General features: G+C 41.3%; 1 non-coding gene across 1 annotated transcript; it reads left to right on the forward strand.

Moving 5' to 3' along the window:
• Nucleotides 1–3031: 3031 nt before the first annotated feature.
• Nucleotides 3032–3138, forward strand: LOC126005526 (U6 spliceosomal RNA). Its single transcript, XR_007494577.1, has one exon. It is a non-coding gene; the product is annotated as a U6 spliceosomal RNA (small nuclear RNA).
• Nucleotides 3139–10903: the final 7765 nt, after the last annotated feature.

The raw sequence follows: 10903 nt of genomic DNA on the forward strand, positions 1-10903 counted from the left end.
AACCAAGACTGTTGTGTGGTGCTTGTCTTTATTGCTGTGGTGCTCACTGTATATTTAATTTGATATTTCTTTCTGTATTGTGGTGGTGTTTCAATTGCCTTTTTCACATCCTCTCTCAAACTGAGGTTGAAATCCTCTGGAAGGACTCCACCTATTTTCAGCATATTTGACTTCTTTTTTTTTTTTTAGCTTATTTTGTATCCCAATCTATTGCTTTTCTTTCCTTCAAATAAAGCCACATAACTCGATTTATCTAGCTCCGCTTCTTAAATAGAGGGGGAGACAAGGGAGGGTACCAGGACCAAACAGATATATGATCATTAATAGTGAGCAGGACAAAGAGGGGACCACCTACTCTAGCATTCCGGGGAGTAATGGTGGGGTATATAGGTTGCAGAAGGGGAACTGAGATGGGGGAAGGACAAATTTGGTGATGGGTATTCCCCTGATTCGATGTTGATATGCACCTAAATACTACTGTGAAAGATATATAAGCCATTATGATCAAAATAAAAAAGGCTATCTCTGTAAGCTGGTCTCCTGTGTGCATTATTGTCTGTGGAGGTACACTCTGGTTCCACAGTCAGCTCACCCATAGCCGAGCAATAAAGATGGTGAAGGCCTTCTTCTTGGAAGGGCAAACACAGCTGTGGGCTGAGGCTCGGCTCTGCCCCCAGCTCAGTTGAGATGCCCAGTGCTGCCCCTGCCTGGCAAAATCTGCCCCACTGTCTGTGCTCGGGGGCTCAGTCCTGACCGTCTCCATATTACAGTGAAAGCAAAGGAGCTATCCCCACTCTCCTATGGCTTCCAAAACCTCAGGTCCCACCATATCCTCCAAAGGCCCCTGAAACCACCTGCCCCACCCGGCAGCAGACTTCCTCACATTCTCACACCCAGGGAGATCTAGGACTGTGTTCCCAGCCACATGGAACACACTAACCCAGCAGGAGGGCAGCAGTAGAAAGAGTAACATTAACTCTGAGGTTTCACAGTCAGTAACAGCCATATGTGGACAGAACAGTCCTATGCCCACTTCAGAGAGCTCTTGCAATGTCTACAGACAAGAAACCAGAGTCTAAATGATTCTGAACCTTTAAGAAACTCTCTAAAAGATTATCTAGAATTTGAAGTTTCTCCATTCTTGGCAAATGCATTTCTTCTTTCCTTCTTCCTCTCCCTCTCACTTTTACTTACAAAGTACTCATAGTTTAATACACACTGTACTGCCCCATGCTTATTAACCCCCATTAATATCCTGTGCCATAAATGATCCTCCAAGGAACCTTGCCTGCTAGAATTCACTCAGTCTTAGGAAAGGGTTATTTGTCATCGTAACACTAGTTAACCTATAAGGCTTAAAAATCCCTGAAAAAGACTTAAGGAGGGGATGGAGATATGGTAGGAGTCAAGGGGAAAATGATTCTTTTTATGTATTACTCTCGTGGTGTCCATATTCATTTGATAATGAAAATGAGTGGACCCACACTTTTGCTCCTTCATGCCATGAATCATGGCTCCATCTATCTCCACTTAGAGGCTCCGGACATATTGCTGGATCCTCTGGTGCTGCAAAGTCTGAGGAACTTCTTCACTGCACTTATTTCTTCTCCTGTGGCAGCTCTGGGCCCCAACAGTATACAGATTGAAGAAGTGCATCATCTCGGGCTCCCACAAGACCTGCAGTCTGGCCAGGCATGGGAGTCCAGAAGCCAGCAGTCACCCTCCCCTTAGAACAGGGCAGCAACAGGCATGCCACCCACAGACAGGCTGGACCTTGGACCTTTTGGTTACTCGGCTTCCATGTGAGCATGCATTTGTCTCATGCCATCTGTTCCCTGCTGCCTCGTGGTGTGGGCAGTGGTTTGGAAAACTAAAAAAATGCCAAGACACAAAATCAGCAATAGGGAAGTCTGATATAGCTGCATGGATCTTAGACTAGGAACAAAAATTATCTCTCTGTGAGGTCCCATATAGGACCAAATGGGACATGGATCTTGAAGGAATATGACTAAGGAGTCTGTTTCTAAGGGGTTCATATCAAGCTTTATGGGCAACACAAATCAGTGACACCTTAGCTTCTCACACTGGCTTCTCCGCATTTTTCAACTATCTTTACACAGTAAATAAATCAGATTCTGCCACATCTCTAATATTCAACCCTGTAAGTATGAACTGAGTCACAAGAAGATACTTGTAGGCTTCTGAGATGCAATAAGTCATACTTTTAACAAAGATCAAATCCAAATGGATTAAAGACCTGGATATGAGACCCGAAACTGTAAGGTATATAGAACATGTAGGTAAAACACTCCATGACATTGAGACTAAAGGTATCTTCAAGGAGGAAATATCACTCTCCCAACAAGTGGAAGCAGAGATAAACAAATGGGACTATATTAAGCTGAGAGGCTTCTGCACCTCAAAGGAAACAGTGAGTAGGATACAAAGGCCACCCACAGAATGGGAAAACTATTCACCCAATACCCACCAGATAAGGGGCTAATATTTAAGATATACAAGGTACTGACAGAACTTAACAAGAAAAGATCTAACCCCATCAAAAAATGGGGAGAAGAAATGAACACTTACTCAAATAAGAAATACAGAGGTCCATAAGGCACATGAAGAAATGTTTCACATCCCTATTCATCAGAGAGAAGCAAGTCAAAACAACAATGAGGTACTATCTCATGCCACAGAGACTGGTAAACATCACTAGGAACAAGAACAATCAGTACTGGCGGGGATGTGGGGGAACATGAAACTGATTCACTGCTGGTGGGAATGCCGTGTTGACCAGTCTTTATGGAAAACAATATGGTGATTCCTCAAAAAAATAGAAATTGAGTTCCCATATGATCCAGCTACACCATTCCTAGGGATAAACACAATACAAAAATGCCCTCTGCGTGCCCATGTTCATTGCAGCTCTATTTACAATATCCAGAATCTGAAAACAACCTAGATACACAACAACAGATGAGTGGCTAAAGAAACTGTGCTACAAATACTCAATAGAATACTATGCAGCGTGCTCGCTTCAGCAGCACATATACTAAAATTGAAACAATACAGAGAAGATTAGCATGGCCCCTGCGCAAGGATGACACTCAAATTCGTGAAGCATTCCATATTTTTTTCCAGCTCACCTCATGAAGCTCACCACAAAGAGGGATGAGTTTAGTTAGAGAAATAACTACATTGAGAACTATCCTAACAATGAGAATGTATGAGGGAAATAGAAAGGCTGTGTAGAGTACAGGCAGGGGTGGGGTAGGGAGGAGGGAGAATTGGGACATTGGTGATGGGAATGTTGCACTGGTGATGGGGGGTGTTCTTTACATAACAGAAACCCAACCACAATCATGTTTGTAATCAAGGTGTTTAAATAAAAAAAATAAAAAAGAATACTATGCAGTCATCAGGAAAAATAAAGTCATGAAATTTTCCTAAACATGGTTGGACATGGAAACTATTATGCTGAGTGAAATAAGTCAGGGGGAGAGATAGACACAGAATAATCTCATCTGTGGGATTTAAGAAAAATAAAAGACAGTATGGTAATAAAACCAGAGACAATGGAGATGAGAACTGGAAGGACTGGACCACAGTATGAAGCTTATCACAAAGAGTGGTGAGTGCAGTTAGAGAAATAAATACACCAAAAACTATCAATACAATGATAAATGGAATGCCTGTCTCCAATATAGGCAGGGGGTGGGGGAGGAAGAAGATGGGGGCATTGGTGGTGGGAAGGTTGCACTGGTGAAGGGGCATACTTTTTATCACAAAACACAATTACAAACATGTTTGTAATCATGCTGCTTAAATAAAGATATTATTTTAAAAAACCAATATGTCATGTTTCTAGGTATAAGATATACACACACAAAATTCATGGCAGTGTACTTACAGAGCCTACTTCCTTCTTAGATGAATAAGTACAAAGAATGAAGACTTTGCTGCCCACTTCTAAGTCAATCTCAGGCCTGAGTCCCATCAAGTAAAGAATAGCTATGGGGCCAACCTCACACCAGTCCTGTTTTTTTCTGCTCATAATTATAAAAACATTAGCTATGAATAGATCATGAGAGAACCAAAGGTTAGGCGAGGCCAGTTACCTAGTCAAACACTAGCTCTGGCAAGATCTGTGAAGTATGCACTAAATCTTGGGTGAAGACATAAATGCATATTTGCATTTAAGCATTGGCAAATCTTCATTACAAACTGTGGTGACCAAGAAGACACTGCCAATAGGAGACATTCCAATAGATATTATCTCACTGGAGGCTCCAAGTCCCAAAGAGATTTCAAAAGATCACAAAAATAATGTCTTTTCAATTGTTATTTACCAGAGTTGAATGTCCATACTATCTTTGAAGAGTAAGAAAGCTATAGCTGGCCACAGATATACATCATCTCTTTCAACTGCAGATGACACCAAGTTGAGGCCAACACTAAAACTCTAATTGCCAGGCATCTTTTACTGAAAGTTAAATCCCTAAATCTCTCTACTAGGAACCCAAATGTTTATTCATTCAACCTTCTAGTTTATAACACCCACTGAACATAATGATTGGCCCCAGACAATAACTGGGAAAAGGCATCAAAAAGAAAACTCTTCCTTCCTGAGACCAGGTGGGGAAGATAAGTTAGAGAAACTTATCTCTGGTTAGCAATATCAGAGCATCCAGAAGAAAACACAGAAGGACACCACGAACAAGCAATGGGAAGAAAACTCAACAGGTTTATGGTGCACACAGATGAAGGGCACTGCTGAGAGTAGAGCCATTTGTATAAGGCTAACTTATTGGAAATGAGAGCTGATGAAGTTAAAATCATCATAGGTTGGATCATGGTTGAGCAAGCATGATGATCAACCCAGGCTCACTATACTCTTACTCTACTTTTATAGAATTAGAAATTTTACCATACACAGTAATTAGAACTGAAGTTTTTTCTCTAGAAATGAGTTTACATGGGAGGGAGGTCCCTTAAAATACTAGTGGAGAAAAGTGAACTTTCTAGAGATGGATGTTGTATTGGAATGATTTAGATATGGGGAGTATGATCAACAGGGTATATGGTCTCCCAAGCACTGCAATCATTGATCCTGAACATTGTTGTGTGTGGCCAACCTCACTCCCCAAAGTATGATTAAAAGTATTGTAAATTAGGGCCGGAGAAATAGCATGGAGGTAGGGCCTTTGCCTTACATGCAGAAGGATGGTGGTTGGAAACCCAGTGTCCCATATGGTCCCTTGAGCCTACCAGGAGTGATTTCTGAGCATAGAGCCAGGAGTAACCCCTGAGCGCTGCTAGGTGTGACCCAAAAACAAAAATAAATAAATAAATAAATAAATAAATAAATAAATAAATAAATAAATAAATAAATAAAGTATTGTAAATTCCAGTTCCTCAGTAAAAATACAAGAGAAAGAGAAAGAGAGAACAATTTTTTTCATAATACAAGGTTCAAAATAAAATAATTTAAAATATAAATAAGAGAATATTGAAATGGATCTGAAAACAGAGAACATTAGTAGAAAGAATAGTGAAATCCAAATCACATCTGTGGGTTTAGTTAACCTATGTTAACTTGACATATGCTCAAATTATAATAATTTTAGTTTTCCAAGGTTGTGTAAGATGCTACATTTGGAGGAAATGATCGAAAAGCATAATCATTTAGATTTTCTTTGAAACTCTTCTGTAAATTTACAAGTTTTTCTAAAAAAAAAAAACTTTAAAAAATATAGAAAGGGTAGAGATGAAAAGTTTTAAATCCAATGTCCATACTAAAGCTATGAACCCCACAACATCTACTATCTCCTAACACCCAAATATCTAGCCACATTGAAATATAAAGATGGATGGGAATGGGTATGTTTCTGTTTATGACTTCCAAAGCCCAAGTTTATTCTGTTTATATTTTTAAGTGGCTAGCAGACTATCACTGTAGGTGTGTACAATAAATACACATTTGCTGTTAGGAAGATTTTAAGTGCATTTAGATTAATAAAAAAAAAAAAAAGGTATCACAGCCTTTCAGGAACAAAATTAACCTAGTTTCTAAAATCTCAAGTTATTTATCTTGCACTCTATCTGCAAGACCATGTATTCCTGGGGGGTTTTAATGCAAATATTCTCATTTCTAAATGTGGCCAATAGGACCTTAAAAATACAGCTGCCAGGTCTTATAAGAAATCTGGCGAAATGCTGAAATCTATTATGCTGAGTGAAATAAGTCAGAGGGAAAGAGATAGACACAGAGTAGTTTCACTCATCTATGGGTTTTAAGAAAAATTAAGGACATTATTGCAATAATGCCCAGAGACAATAGAGATGAGAGCCAAAAGGACCAGCTCATAATATGAAGCTCACCACAAGAGTGGTGAGTGCAGTTAGGGAAATAACTACCCTAACATTTATCATGACAAACTTAATGAGTGATAGAAGTATAATACTTGTCTCAAATACAGGCAGGGATTGACATGGAGGGGGGCATTGGTGGTGGTGGGAATGTTACACTGGTGGGGGCGCTATTTATGACTAAAACCCAACTACAATCATGTTTATAATCATGGTGCTTAAATAAAGATTTTATAAAAAAAAAAGACTTATGGAAATGGTAATAAATAAATAGCTATGTCAATTTCAAAAAAATAATGAAGTCTCTGAACCAACTCATTCCACAGTTCACATCTGGAAACCAATTTTCCAAGACACTAACAAAAATCAGGATTCTAATTCATGGGCCACACTTGTTCCCATTCATTTTTTTTGTTTGTTTGTTTTTGTTTTGGGGTCACACTGGGCAGCGCTCAGGGGTTACTCCTATCTCTGCCTGCTCCTGGCAGGCACAGGGGACCATATGGGATGCCAGGATTCCAACCACTGTCCCTTCTGGGATTGGCTACGTGCAAGGCAAACGCCCTACTGCTGTGTTATCACTCTGGCCCCCAGTGAATGAACTTCTTCAGCAATTACTTTCCTTCTCACCTAAGAAGCACTCATCAAAAACCTGACCACAGGGACCGGAGCGATAGCACAGTGGTAGGGCATTTGCCTTGCACGCAGCTGACCCAGGATGAACCTGGGTTCAATCCCTGGTGTCCCATTGGTCCCCCAAGCCAGGAGCGATTTCTGAGTGCATAGCCAGGAGTAACCTCTGAGCATAACAGGATGTGGTCCAAAAACGAAACAAACAAATAAAAAAAAAAAAACACAAAAGGGGCCGGCGAGGTGGCGCTAGAGGTAAGGTGTCTGCCTTGCAAGCACTAGCCAAGGAAGGACCGCGGTTCGATCCCCTGGCATCCCATATGGTCCCCTCAAGCCAGGGGCAATTTCTGAGTACTTAGCCAGGAGTAACCCCTGAGCATCAAATGGGTGTGACCAAAAAAAAAATCTAAAAAAAAAAAAAAAACAACAAAAAAAAACACCTGAAGTCAGAGCTTCAGAAACTCACCAGATGTCCATCACCAGGCAACTGGCAGCTGAACTCCACAGGGATAAGGCGTTGGGCAGATATAGTCTGATCACAACATGAGTAAAAGCAGGCAGAGCCTTGTGACACCAGGGTCCACAGATCACCTGGAATGCCTCAGGGCTGCCTGCTCAGCATTCTGCATGAGGAGTTTTTTAGAGAATGTTTTATGGTGATTTTTAGATGATATGGGTTATCTGAATTTATCATTGTTCTGCGCCTTAATTAGCCTCTAAAAATATAGGAACCCAACCTTCATGCCAATCTTTGTTCACACATCGAATCCATTTTTAACAATGCATTTTTAATTTGCTCTTGAGCATCTACTTATACATCTGTCAGTGCCTGCCTTGTAATTCCAGGCAGAAACACACTCTAGAGAAAGGAGCTGTGACAAGATGGGGTTTGGTGTCCTGAGCCCCAGACCTGCTACGTGGATGTACAAGCTTCCTGCTGCACAGTGTAAGTTGAAAAACCTCTCATGAGGCAGTAGGAAGCTAATGAGACATCAGAGAGCAAAAGAATTCTCAAAACAGACACTGCTTTCTTTCATACACACAAGAGAGAAGAGCTTAGGGGCATCAGTCCATTTCACCCATTACTCAACAGGAGTCCATGACCTGAACCCCTGGGAAATGCCACTACTATTCCCACACCCATCTGCCACCCCACCCCACCACTGCCAGAAACAGTTCAACCACAATCTTCTCGTGTCCCTAGTTGTAGAAACTTTGCTGGCACATTCCTTAGTGAAGAAGGGAGCACAGCAAAACAGGTAGGGAGGGAATCGGGCTCCAATCTTGGACTGGTGTCACAGCCAACTCATTCTGCCCCAGTGGACTTGAGCATGTCACTCAACCTCTCTGAGTTTCAGTTCCCAATTTTGGGAAGTGAGAGGGCACACTAATGTTAATGTAGTGAGCATTTGGCAAAGGATTACATGATTCTGAATGAGAAGCAGCAGTATTTTTGCTTTAACTCAGCAGAAACTTTAAGTGTACCCACCAAAGTGTATCATTTAAATTCAATGCATTGAAAACTCTCTCGCTTCACCTGTACAACTCACTTTGACTCTTTCACATCAGCTGTTACTGATTGGCTCAGGACGAAGCCAGGTTGATAAAGCAGGGCCATGACACAGTTTATCAGCCTTCCCCAGGGCTTGGGACCAGCTAGTTGACACAAAGTAGTCATCCCAAAATAGGCACACAGATTCCCAAAAAGTTAGGATTACTCCTGTATCTGTGCTTCATAAATTCTATTCACCACCAAGACTTTCTCTATTTGTCCTCTATGGCACTGACTTGGGCACATCTCCATTCATGGGGACTGGTCACCTCTGATCAAATGGGATGTGCAAGTCAGATCCCCTGAACTAAGGGAGATGACAATATTCCCTAAGAATGTTGTGTGCATAGGCATTGTCCACCAAATTGAGATGATCTGCATGACATGAGAATTGAAATGCTTCCGTTTGTTTGTTTTCCCCAATAGTGCCTTAAAAATTACTACTGAAGCATATTATATGTGCTTTCCAAAAATGTATTAAATATAACTGTAAAATAAGTGCTGCCACCTGTCCATAAAGATAGACTCCCAACCAGAGAATCAACCCATAATCTCTGCTAGAAACGCAAACTTGCCAAAGGAGTAGTCAAGAAAAAAAAAAAGGCTGCTTTGTGTATGTGTGTATCTAAATTAATAATTGTGTATACATGGAGGACAGAAAAGGAAATCTCAACTTTTGACAGTAACACCTGAAGATGTAGATATGATTACATTAACCATAATGTATACATAACCATGTAGACTCAATGTAGAACAACAAATAACTTTTTATGACTTCAAAAGTCAATAAATGTGGGGCTTTTATCATAACATAAGTTTATGCTTGGCAACTAAATTTAGTAAGTGACAGGGGGTGGAACTGAGTGAAATCTATATGATATAATATGATATGATATGATACAATGCATTGCGAGGTGATGCAATGTGATATAATATGATGGATGAATGAATGGATGGACAGAGGGATGACAGACAGATGAATGGAAGGACGAAGGATGGAGGGATGGATGGATGGATGGATGGATGGATGCTGACATAGTGGCTCAAAGGACGGGTGTGTATGCAATAACACAAATTCTACCCCTGATGCTACACAATCCCCTCAGCTGTGTGTAACCCCCAAACAGCACAAGTTTCCAGGGCTGTCTTCCTATTGCACTTCACAGGTCACCAGATGAAGGCGTCAGCCATGCTGCTCGCCCTACAGAACTTAGACTGATGCCTCTGGCCAAGAGCCAGACAAGAGCTGTTAGGGACAGCTCTAGTGGGGTCCACAGCAAGGTGGCCTTCCCCTTTTAGAAAGGAGAGTTGTAAAGTGCCCTCAATGAAAACACAGGCTTCTGGGTCAGACACAAAGCCTCTGAGTGCTTTGAGCATGAAAGACGTGAAAGACAGCTCCGACACACTCTGAGGGGGATGCAGACAGGAGTGATGTGGGAACAAAGGCACAAAAAGCCAGAGCACCGGGAGAGCTGAGCCTCCACGGAGAGCAGACAGATGCTCCGGCAAACCGCACACTGGAGTGAAGGCAGACAGGCCACCAGCACGGCTGCTGCCCATGAATATGGTGACTAAATAAGGAGCCGGTGCTAATTTGGAGCTCACAGGGTCACTAACTGTTTAACAGCTAGAATAAAGGCATATAAGCAGGGTCAGCACTGAGGGCAAGGGCAGTCAAAACTGTGAAAGGAGATTAAAACAAACTACTACTTGAAAATTACTTTTATGAGAGGTAAGAGAAACAACATACCTTTTGCCTTTATTTCTTATGTTTTCCGACTATGCTGACAACATGGAGTTAACCTTACTCTATTTCTCTCTTTTTGCCAACAGAAAAATCTATTTCTCTCTTTTTGCCAACAGAACTGAGTCTACCAAGAGGGGGTGAGGGTGAGGGAAGGTTACAAAAGGGAGCAGGATAGAGAAGGGACCCAGGATAGAGAAGGGACCCAACAGCAGTAGGGGAGGAAGGTGATAGATGTGGTATGTAACATCTTGTGCCTCAAATACTACATTAATACGACTGTAAATTGTTATGCTTCAATTCAAAATATCATAAAAGAGCTGGAGAGATAGTGCAGAGCTTAAGGAACCCAACTGACCCCAGTTCAGTCCCTGACACTCAGGAGTGATCTCCGAGCCAGTGCACAGTCAGTGTAAGACCTCAGCACGGCCTAAACACCTCCTCACTAAAAGAATCCCACCCCACCCCAAAATCCTATCAGTTAAAAAAATTTAATATATGATCTGAAAAAAAATTTAATGAAAATCATTAGTAAGTACCAGGAGGTATTTTTCCCTATATCGAAATACAGTCTATCGAGTTCTTGCTTGCACTACCTTAATTAG

This window comes from Suncus etruscus, chromosome 3 (assembly GCF_024139225.1).
Source record: "Suncus etruscus isolate mSunEtr1 chromosome 3, mSunEtr1.pri.cur, whole genome shotgun sequence".
Lineage (NCBI taxonomy): Eukaryota > Metazoa > Chordata > Mammalia > Eulipotyphla > Soricidae > Suncus > Suncus etruscus.